A 10,116-nucleotide genomic window follows, 5' to 3' on the forward strand; every position below is an offset into this window, starting at 1 on the left:
AAAAAAATTTTTTTTTTGGTTATCGGGGTGTATGGGGTGGAGCCAGGGGAGGGAGGGGAAGGTGGAGAACAGGGTAAGGAATAGACACAGGATAGTTGAGCACAGAATAAGGAATAGACACAGGATAGTTTGGGTGCTGGAATGTGAGGCATACACTTGAAGGGGAGAAGAAAAACCAGGTGGATGGGAGAACAGTTTTCCAGGTTTACATGTGCTAAATAAGACAGGTATATAAAGATGTAAGCACAACCATGGAACAACAGGGCTGAAGGATACAAAGATTGAGGCATAGTTTGAATAGTTAAAATCGGGGGGATGAGGTTAAGATGCTGGGCTGTATTTTGAATGTTGGTTTCCCTTACCTCTATTGTAAAATAGACACTTGAAGGGTAGAGAAAAGAATAGCCAGCAACATCACCATAGAAAGCTTGTAATTTCATCTTCAGCCTATAACTGATTGGAATACCTTAAAGGGGGCTAGAATTTACCCAGTGAAAGAGGCTTCCTGTGGAGCTTTTGCATTGTACAAGACTATTGGTGGAATCCTGATCTCCAACCAGAATCTTCTGAGATGAGAAATTTTCATTTGAAAGGACAAGCAGACCAGCCTGGAGCAGCTAGAAGAACAGAGGAAACTTCTTGAAAGAAAGACCAGCTGGAAAAATAAAAAACACTAACAGAAGTCCAACTGACTACTACAAGAGCAAGCAAGTTGTTCCCCTGGAAGCCATTAAGGCAAATGGTAGGTCACCCAAGGTAAACTCCCTTCTAAGACTGAAACTCAAGTGGAATACATGAGAAGGTCTTGCTGCTGACCACACTGATCACCGATAAGGGGAAGTGGGGGAAAACCAGCAGTGAAGTTGTGAGCTAAATCTGACCACATTCAACAGACTCCTGTTAACCTGCATTGAGATCTGGTTGGCCAGCAGTATGACAATACCTGGGACTCCAGGGCCTAGGGGCAGGGACACGGCCCCCGAGGACTAGAGCAGAGTGTGAAGCATACAGCAGATATGAAGTGAGGGGAGATACACAAGAAGACTCACACTTGCAGATAGTACCCATTTGACAGGGCATTAAAATGGCTGGATGATCAGAACACTATTAAAGGAAAAAAGAAAAGGAAAAAGCAGTAACCCACTACAATCGGATGAACTTAACCTATGCTTGTGGATGCAGTATGACAAAGGAGCAAACAAATCTTTACAGTGAGGATCATTTCCACCCCCTTGGTACACAGGGTTGACAAGGATGGGGAACTTAGATATTGGGTATCCAAAAGGGGGGTGGGGGACTAAAAAGGCAACAAGTAACTGGCTTAAAAGCTTTCTATAGAGAACCTAATTCTATAGGGTACAGAGAAAGGTAACATCTCCACTGAATTGTTTCCAACCTGTCTGGATGGGATTGATAAAAAGTGAGGTGGTCCGAACACTGTGGAAAACAATATGGTACTTCCTCAGAAGGTGGAAATAGAAATACCTTATGATTTAGCAATTCGTCTATTTGGTATTTAGCCACAAGAAATACGAGCCATAACACAAGTAGCTATATGCACACCAATGTTCATAGCAACACTATTTACAATAGCAAAAAGATGGAAACAGCCTAAGTGCCCATCACTTGAAGAATGGATAACCAAGCTGTGGTACATACACACAATAGAATACTATGCTACCTTGAAGAATAACAAGGAAGCTGCAAGCCACTGCATAACTTGATGAAACTTAAGGACATTATGCTGAGTGAAATTAGTCAGTCACAAAAGGAGAAATACTGCATAGGACCATTATTGTAAAAGACTAAGAAAAGAACCCACCCTAAAAGGGGGGAAAATTATATATGTATATATATATAATTATTTGCTGATCACCAGGATATATGAGATGAGAAGAGGGGAAGGAAGGGAAGATAGAGAACAGGGTAGGGAATAGATAGACATGGGATACAGAGCACAGGGTAGGGAATAGATAGACATGGGATACAGAGCACAGGGTAGGGAATAGGTAGACATGGGATAGCTTGGGTGCGGGGTGGGTTGGGGGTGGTGGTGCAATACACAAGAAAGGGGAAGGGAATGGAAGAATAAGGCAGATGGGAGAACAGTTAGGCAGGTTCGCATGGGCTAAGTGGGACAAATGTAAATAATGATGTATGCACAACCTTGGAAAACAGGGCTCCAGGATACAGGGATTAAGGCATGGTTTGAATGAGTAAAAGAGGAGAATAATGTTAAAATGCTTGGCTGTCTTTTGAATCTTGGTTTCCCTTCCCTATCATTGTAAAATAGACTCTTGAGTGGGGGATAAAGGGATAGCCAGAAACATCACAATAGAAAGCTTTTAAGTCTTTCTTCAGCCCATAACTGATTGGAATACCTTAAAAGGGGCTAGAAGTTGCCCAGTGAAAGAGGCTTCCTCTGGAGTTTTTGAATTATATAAAACCATAGGTGTAATCCATAACCCCATCCAAAATTTTCTAAGGTGGGAAATTTCCACTGGAAAGAATGAGTAGAACATCCTGTAGCGTCTAGAAGAATAGAAGATATTGTGTAAAAAAAAGACCGGCAGGAAAAATCAGTAACAATAATGGCGTTCTGATTGATTACTACATGAACAAGTAAGCTGTTCGCCTGGTAGCCATCAAGGCAGATGGTTGGGTCCCCTCTTAGCAAACTCCCTTCCAAGACTAAGACTCAAGGGCAATACATAAGCAGGCATGTGGTCTGGCTGGTGACCACATTGTTCACTGATAAAGGGAAGAGAGGGAAAACAGCAATGAAGTTTGGAGCTAAGTCCAACCACATTCAATAGACCCCTGTGAACCTGGGTGGTGACCTGGATGGCCAGCAATATGGCAAGACCCAGAGGTAGTGGCATGGCCACAGAGAACTAGAGCAGAGAGTGAAACATCCAGCTTATATGAAGTGAAGGGAGATGCACAAAACACCCATACTTGCAGATAGTACTGCTTGTCCTAGTTTTGATGGCTTGATGATCAGAACTTGACCAGAAAAAGAAAGAAGAGGGAAAAAATAAAAAGAGTAACCTGCAGCAATTTGATGAACTTTACCTATAAGTATTGATGTTGTTGTTGTTGTTGTTTGCTGTGGAGTCGATTCCTACTCATAGTGACCCTGTACTGGGTTTCCGAGCCTGTAAATCTTTACAGGAGCAGAAAGCCTCATCTTTCTCCCGTGGAACAGCTGGTAGTTTCGAACTGCTGACCTTGGGTTCGCAGCCCAATTTGTAACCACTATGCTACCAGAGCTCCTTACATATGAATGTAGTAGCTCATAAAAGGGAACAAATCTTTACATCGAGGCTCACTCCCACCCCTTCGGTACACAGGGTTGACAGGGATGGGCAACTTAGACATTGGCTACCTAAAATGGGGGTAGGGGACTATAAAGGCAAGAAGTGACTGGCTTACAAGCTTTCAAGAGGGATCCTAGTTCCAGATGGGGCAGGGGTAGGTAGAATCTCCACTGAATGATTTCCAATCTGTTGGGACTGGGCTGGTGAAAGAAAATGGGGATAAGACTCTTGTGGTACAATGGTGAATAATTGCCATCAGGACTGACTGTGAGGGTTGGAAATATAGAGGTGGATTTATTTTTGTTTTTTTGTTTTGTTTTTTTATGAAAAGAGGGGAGTGATTGATATTGCAGCCCAGGAGTGCAGGTCCCTGGGACCATCAAGTGAGAAGAGTGGAGAGCGAGACCCTACCTAGAGAGGCAGTGATGCCAGGGATGGAGGCAGAGATGATGATGTGGACAGATGGAGAGGCTGGAGACACTCAGGGAGGGAGAGCGGCTCTGTGCTGACAGCTGAGGCTGTGTGGTGTACCCTTTTGTTATTTGATGATGAATGGAGGTGATTGTAATCATTGCAATAAAATGAAATATGATAGGATGAATGTAAAACTGATGTTCTCCCTTGTAAACCCACACAATTCACAATAAAAAGTTAAAAAAAAAATTAAAAAAAAAAAGTGAATGGGATAAGACTCCTGTGGTTCAATAAGGAATGATTGCTATCAGATCTGACAGTTGGTGTTGGAAAGGTAAATGTAAACGCTTTGTAACAAAAAGAGGGGAGTGGCTAATTTTGCAGTCCAGGAGCTGAGATCCCATGGACCACCAAGGGAGAAAAGCAAAGTGAGGAACACTTTCCAGGGAAGCAATGACACCAGGGATGGAGGCAAAGATGATGAGGTGGAGAGAAGGAGTAGCTGGGGACACTGGACTACAGAAGGGAGAGGGGCTGTGTGCTGGTGGCTTTGGGGCAGGTGTGGGGGTGTATCCTTTGGTTGGTTGATGATGCATGCAGGGGATTGTAATCATTGTGATGAAACGCAATACTTAGGATGAATGTAAAGACAATGTTTAAAAAAAAAGTTGGGAGGAAGATTGAAAGAAGAAAAGAAATGAAGTTTCAAAGCCATTGACCAATGAAGACTATTTAAAAGTTGGTCATCAGGGATATGGCTATCATCATTAGTATTACAACCTTTGAAAAGATTAAGCAAACATTCATCCAATTACTTTAATTGAATAAAATTACTCAGTCTAAGACTAAAGGTGTATCTCTCTCACAAAGTCTGATAAGGCTTAAACTGAATTAGAATTAATTCCTGTGCCTAGATATAGGCACAATAAGAATGCCAGTATGGACAAGTAATCTGCAATAAGCTGCATATACTAAATTCACCAAGATGATACTCATATCTCTGTAACAACTGTTATTCAAAGCATTTTGAAAAGTGAGGAGAGCACATTAATGTCATAAATATTGTAATCATTTTTAAATTCTACAGTTTTTCTCTTTAAAACAACCAAAGCAAAAAAGATAAAGAGAAAAGAAAAATGCAAGAGAAAAAAAGAGAAAAAAGGAATGAAAACATACATTTAAAGTTTAATATGAAGATTTTCACCCTTCCTCATCCTTCTTTTTTTTTTTTTATAAAACTTTGATACAACAGAAAGAAAAGAAAATGCTTTCCATATGCAATTATTAAGACATATTAATTCAGAAATACTTGTCCTGTTGAACTCACTGCCTATAAATTATGTTTTACCATCTCCATGTTTTGAAAGGCATATTATTAATATATGAAATATTTTCACTTGTTCAGTTATATTTTTGCTGAACTAGTTCAATAGATGTTTGTTGTTGTTGTTATTAGGAGCCATTGAGTCAGTACCTACTCATAGCTACCCTATGCACAACAGAAAGAAACAATACCCGGTCCTAGAACAACCTCAAAATAGTGGCCACATTTGAGCCCATTGATACTCCCAGCATTTCAATCCATCTCTCTGGAGGTCTTCCTATTCTTCTCTGACCTAACATGATATACTTCTACGGTGATTGATCCCACCTGACAAAATGTCTGAAGTATGAAAGATAAAGTTTGGACATCCTGGCCTCCAAGGAGCACTCTGGTTGCACTTCTTTCAACACAGATCTGTTTGTTTTTTGGTAGCCCATGGCATTTTCAATATTCTCCTCCAACACCATAACTCAAAAACATCAATTCTTCTATGGTCTTCCTTATTCACTGTCCCCAGATTTTGCATGCATATGAGGTTACTGAAAAAAAAAAAAAAAAGCTTGGGTTAGGTGCAACTTAGTCCTCAAGCTGACACCTTTGCTCTTCAACACTTTAAAAAGGTCTTATGCTACAGATTTGCCTAATACAATATGTTGCTTGATTTCTTGACGGCTGCTTCCATGAGTATTGATGGTTAATCCAAGAAGAATGAAGTCCTTGACAACTTCTATCTTTTTATCCATTGATAAAAATGTTGTTTACAGGTGCAGTGGTGAGGATTTTTGTTTTCTTTACATTGAGATGAAATCCATACCAAAGGCTGTGCTCTTTGATCTTCATCAGTAAATGTTTTAAGTACTCTTCATTTTCAGGAAGCAAGGTTGTATCATCTGCATATCACAGGTTGTTAATAAGTCTTCCTCCAATCCTGATGCCATGTGTTTCTTTATATAACCCACCTTCTTGGAGTATTTGCTCAGCATGCAAGTTTGAATAAGCATGGTGAAAGAATACAACCTTGTCACACACCTTTTTAAATTTTAAACCATTCAGTGTTCCCAGTTCGAACAACTGCTTCTTGGTCCATATTCCTCATGAGCACAATTAAGTGTTACAGAATACTCATACTTTGCAATGTTGTCCATAGCTTGTCATGATCCCCACAATTGAAAGCCTTTGCAGTCAATAAAGCACAGGTATGTATCTTCACGATATTCTCTGCTTTCATCCAAGATCCTTCAGACATCAGCAATGATATCACTCATTCCATGGCCTCTGAATCCAGCTAGAACCTCTGGAAGTTCTCTGTCAGTGTATGCTTACAGTGTTTTCTGTATTACCTTTAGTAAAACTTTACTTGCATGGGATATCAAGAGATGGTCAGATAATTTCCACATTCCGTTGAGTCACCTGTCTTGGGAATGGGCACAAATACAGATCTCTTCCAATCAGTTGGCTAGATAGTTGTCTTCCAATTTTCTTGGCAGAGATGCAGGAGTGCCTCCTGTGCCACCTAACTTTCTTGAAGATTTCAATTTTTATTCCATTAATTCCTGGTGCCTTGTCCTTTGATATTCCTTCAATTCACCTTGGATTTCTTCCTTCAGTATCACTGACTCTTCATCATATACTACCTTTGAAATGGTTGAACATCAACCATTTCCTTTTGGTACAATGAATCTGTGTATTCCTTCCATGCACTTTTGATGCTTTCTGCGTCATTCAATAATTTGCCAGAGAGTCCTTCAATAATGAAATTTGAGGCTTGAATTTTTTCTTCAGTTCTCCAAGCTTGAGAAATGCAGAGTATGTTCTTCCCTTTTGGTTTTCTGACTCCAGATCTTTGCACACGTCTTTGTAATATTTGACTTTGTCTTCTCGAGCTGATCTTTGAAATGATCTGTTTAGCTCTTCTACCTCCTTATTTCTTCCATTTGCTTTAGCATCCCTACTTTGGAAAGCATGTCTCTTCTGGCATCAATTGTGACCTTTCCCTTCTTTCTTTTCTTCTTAACAACTTTCTGCTTTCTTCCTGTATGATGTTCTTGATGTCATTCCACAACTCTTCTGGTCTTCAGTCTTTGGTGTTTAATGTATCAAATCTGTTCTTCAGATGATCTCTAAATTCAGGTGGGATAAATTCAAGGTCATATTTTGGCTCTTTTGGACTTGTTTTCATTTTCTTCGGGTTCAGTCTGAATTTCCATATGAGCAATTGATAGTCCAATCCACAATCTATCCCTGTTCGTGTTTGTGTGATGATATGGTGCTTTTTCACTGTCTCTTTCCACAGAGGTAGCCAATTTGGTTTCTGTGTATTCCATCTGGTGAGGTCCATGTGTATAGTCATCTCTTATGCTGCCTAAAGAAGGTATTTGAAATGAACAAATAATTGATTTTGCAGAATTCTACCATGTGATCTCCAGCATCATTTCTATCAACAGGCCATATTTTCCAACTACTGATCCTTCCTCTTTGCTCCCAACTTTTGCATTCCAATAACCACTAATGATCAATAGATAGCATGTTTGATCAATTTCAGATTGAAGAAGTTGGTAGAATTCTTCTATTTCATCCTCACTGGCTTTAGTGATTAGTGCGTATATTTGAATAATGGTGGTTTTAACTGGTCTTCCCTGTAGGTGCATGGATATTATCTTATCACAGCGTTGTACCTTGTGACTGATCTGGAAATGTTCTTTTTGATGATGAATGCAACACCATTCCTCTTCAATATGTCATCTCCCGCATAGGAAACCATGTGGTTGTCAGATTAAAAATGGCCAATACCAGTCCATTTCAGCTCACTAATACCTAAGATATTGATGTTTACAGGTTCCATTTAATTTTTGACAATTTCTAATTTTCCTAGATTAATACTTAGAACATTCCATGTTGCGATCATTAATGGATGTTTACAGCTCTGTAGAGTAGTGGTTATGAATCAGGCTGCGAACCTTAAGGCCAGCAGTTCGAAACTACCAGCTGCTCTGTGGGAGAAAGATGAGGCGTTCTGCTCCCATAAAGATTTACAGGCTCGGAAACCCTGCACAGGGTCGCTATGGGTCTGAACCGACTCGATGGCATTTAACAACAACAACAACAACAACAACAACAACAACAACAACAGCTATTTACCTTCATTTTGAGTTGTGCCCCATCAGTAAATGTAGGTCCCGAGGGCTTTACTTCTTGGGCATTACTCCATTTAAGTCATCATGGTCAACTCTACTTTGAGGAGGCAGCTCTTCCCCAATTGTATTTTGAGTGCCTTCCAACCTGAAGGGCTCATTTTCCAGCACTATATCTGACAGTGTTTCTCTGCTATTCATCAGGTTTTCAGTGACTAAATATTTGTTCATCTCTCCTTAGTCCTAGTCTGTCTTCTTCTGGGAGCTCACCTGAAACCTGTCCACAATGCGTGACCCTGCTGGTATTTAAAATATTTTAAAGACCTGTGGCATAGCTTCTAGAATCACAGTAACTCATAAGCCATAACAGTACCAACAAACTGACAGATGAGTGGTGGAGTTCAATAGATAAATTACTTCAATATTTACAGCTCCTCAGATTTTCTCTCATTTTTTGGAAACTTTACCACTATTCTTAATCTTTTTTATAAACCATAATGTTGTTGTTACTAAGGGTTATAGAATTGGTTTTGACTCATAAAAACCTTGTGTTTCAAAATGACCTTGTGGTCCAATGCATTATCCTTTAATACCACACCAGGGCTCTGTATCATAGGAGATTTATCTTTTACTAGTTTTTTTATATAGTCTAGACCGTCCCTTTTCCTGATAATATTTTCCTCTCTCTTTAATTCATTTCATAGTTTATTTGTGTGTACTTTTTCCATTTGATTTATTTTTTAAATAAAATGCTATTTTTCATTGCTTGATAAAGCAAATGAGTGATTTGCTCATAGTAACTTCTGTTCTTGTTCTTAGTAATGTCTATTCAAAAACTCTTTTGTGTATGAATATGGTAATCCTTTACTTCTGGATCTTTGAATACAATTAGTACCTTCCCTTGTTATCCCACCAGCAATTAAAAATAAATTATTTTCCATAAATAGAGATTTTTATTTCTGTTTTCAAATACTAGGCAATTTTTCAGTTTTATTTCTATAGTCAGAAAGTAGATATTTAAAAATTACTCACAATGCATTCTAATAAACAACACTTCTATAAATTTCTGAAGCTCTATTTGAATAGTTTTAGCATATTACATTAAATTAATATTGTATGCAAACACATTTTTTCAACTCTTTATTGTTAAGTAGATTACTTGATGCAGTAGACTTTTATTTACTGTTTACCTTGTTTCTGTTATAGATTTAATTGAAATTTTTTTCAGCAGTCAAACTTTCTTAAGGGTATAAATTATATCATGTTTAAAGAAAATTGCTGTTACAAATTTTTCTTGGTTATAAACACATTTATAATCCTGGTATTTTCTCATCTTGACAATTAACATTTATAAAATGTTATTTAAAATTATAATCTATGATTGTAAGTAAAAATGTATTGCTACTAATTTTCCAGTTCTTACATTCATGGGTGTATTCCAAACACAATGTGTTTAAATATGTCCCTGCAGTCTGTGGATGGCAGCAAACAAGTTCTTTCACTTAGCTTAGTTACCTTAGGATGCCTGCAAAAAAGATCCAACCACAGCAAAAAAAAAAAAAAAAAAAAAAGGTATCCGCTGGTCCAGTTAGTATAAAGGCAAAAGTTACCTCTGAAGGGTAAGTAAACTGTTTTGGGGAGAATCCAAGAGGAAATCTTAATACATTTTCTAAAGCTACACAGGATACTGTAGCTGATTATGAATAAGTTTAAAGAAAATGTTAAAATTCATTGGTAAGATACAAGCCAGCAAAGTTGCACTGTGGACTTAATTTTTTTTTTTTTTCATCATGAAAAGACTCATTTTTGAGGGTAGTAAGGGCTGTTATAGTAAAATTTTGTAGAGAAACTTTACCTCATCAAAATTATATTCCTGATTTTACCCCTCCAGACTTCTGTTTTTGTTTCCAAACTCAGAGAACATTTT

Source organism: Chrysochloris asiatica, unplaced genomic scaffold (assembly GCF_000296735.1).
Source record: "Chrysochloris asiatica unplaced genomic scaffold, ChrAsi1.0 scaffold00240, whole genome shotgun sequence".
In the NCBI taxonomy this organism is placed as follows: domain Eukaryota; kingdom Metazoa; phylum Chordata; class Mammalia; order Afrosoricida; family Chrysochloridae; genus Chrysochloris; species Chrysochloris asiatica.